At 37.4% G+C, this 1,766-nt stretch overlaps 1 long non-coding RNA gene across 1 annotated transcript; it reads right to left on the bottom strand.

Annotated features, from left to right (window-relative positions):
* Positions 1 to 510: 510 nt before the first annotated feature.
* Positions 511 to 1,519, bottom strand: LOC140699134 (uncharacterized). The gene is made up of 2 exons (XR_012077140.1): positions 1,168 to 1,519; positions 511 to 763 (listed from the first exon to the last, which is right to left on the bottom strand). It is a non-coding gene; the product is annotated as an uncharacterized lncRNA (long non-coding RNA).
* Positions 1,520 to 1,766: the final 247 nt, after the last annotated feature.

The raw sequence follows: 1,766 nt of genomic DNA, 5'->3' as shown, positions 1-1,766 counted from the left end.
TTTCTTTTAAAGAGACATACAATGGGCAGAATGGGTATCTTCATTTCCATCTAGACACAGCACTACCTATACCAGCCATTGACAAGACAGTAATAGGCATGCCTTAAAGATATTGCAGTTTCAGTTCCAGAAAATGGCAATAAAGTATCACAACAAAACAAGTCACACAGATTTTTGGTCCCTGAGTAAATTATGTTTATGTATGTTTATATTATACTGAAGTTTATTAAGTGTGCAATAGCATTGGCTGTAAGAAAAACTCAGTTGAAAAATACTTTATGGTTAAAAAATGCTAACAATCATTTGAGCCCTTGGCAAATTGTAACCTTTTTGCAACAGTAATATCAAAGATCATCAATCACAGATCACCATAACAAATAAATAATAATAATTAATAATAATAATAATAATAATAATTTTGAAATATTGTGAAAATTACCAAAATGTGACACAGAGACAAAAAGTGAGCAAACATTACTGGAAAAATGGTGCCAAAAGACTTGCTCAATGTAAGGTTGCTACAAACCTTTAATCTATTTTTTTAAGTATATCTGTGAAGCAAATCCCAATTAAATGAGGAACACCTGTAATTACAAGACACATACAAAGACATTTCTCTTTATGGTCAGAGTTCAACTAATGGAATCTAATCTCAAGGATATTGAAGATACACAAACACCAGTGGGGTGAGAAGATGCTCTTGCCCAGGACCTTCAGTCATCCAGTAGCACCAACCTTCTCCAGAGAGGCTTTAGGAAAGGATCTTCTCAGCCAGATTAGAAATCAAAAACATGCAAATTAAAACAATGAGATGCTATTTACAATCTATAAAATTAACATAATTTTAAAAAATAACAATTTTCATATAGCCAAGTTCTAATGGATACTCTTATACTACTTTATGTGGGGGGGAGGGTGCAGGGAGGAGGTGTACTGGTCCACATTTTCCAAAAATCAGAACATATATTCAATGATTTTGGTCAGAGATATAAACAAAAATATTTGCTTTAATATGTTCATGGGAGCTCTACTGCAAAATAAGACATTGAAAACGAAGTCAGCTATGCAATAAATGTGGCGGTTTATTAGTATATGCTAAGCTCTGCAGAAGTAACAATTACATGCTGACTTTTTAGTGGCTCAGTGCAACAAATGTTTATTTCTTACTCAGAGTCTGATGTTATGTTGAGCCTCTCCAAGCAGTTTGTCCCCCAAGCAACAACTCTCAGATCCAGGCTGCTTCCATCTGCCATCTGCCATCCACCGTCACGGATGAGGGGACTGATCAGCCTGGGGAGCACATTTCATGGCTGCATGATGTTCCCTCATCTAAACATGTGATGTTTCACTAAGCCACTTGTGGCAAGGCCAAGTCATGGGTTCTCCACAACATTTCTTCTCCCTGAGCATTTGGGAGATGTGTTTCCAGAACTCCTCTGCACTTTGATTTTAGACAAGCAGATCGAATCTCAGACAATGGGATGTGGGCAGAAATGAGGATGGTGCTTTGTCCCTGGGACAGCACTACAGGATGATCTATCTGTCCCATTTCACCCTGAATTTCATGATTTTAAAATGAGTTTCCTCTTGCTCACCAAACACTCAGAGTCATTTTTTATTTCTGTATTTCACATTCCACATAGTCCACTGGCATATCCTCTCACGTTTATTTCCAAAATACCTCCTATATCTCACCATTTGTCATCACCTCTACTCTGGTCCAGATACTGCCACCTCTTCCTGGATTTCTGCAGTAGCCTCCTGAC

The sequence above is a fragment of the Vicugna pacos genome, chromosome 11 (assembly GCF_048564905.1).
Source record: "Vicugna pacos chromosome 11, VicPac4, whole genome shotgun sequence".
Lineage (NCBI taxonomy): Eukaryota > Metazoa > Chordata > Mammalia > Artiodactyla > Camelidae > Vicugna > Vicugna pacos.
Note: the sequence above shows the minus strand (reverse complement) of the source record. Positions and strands in the feature narration are given on the sequence as shown.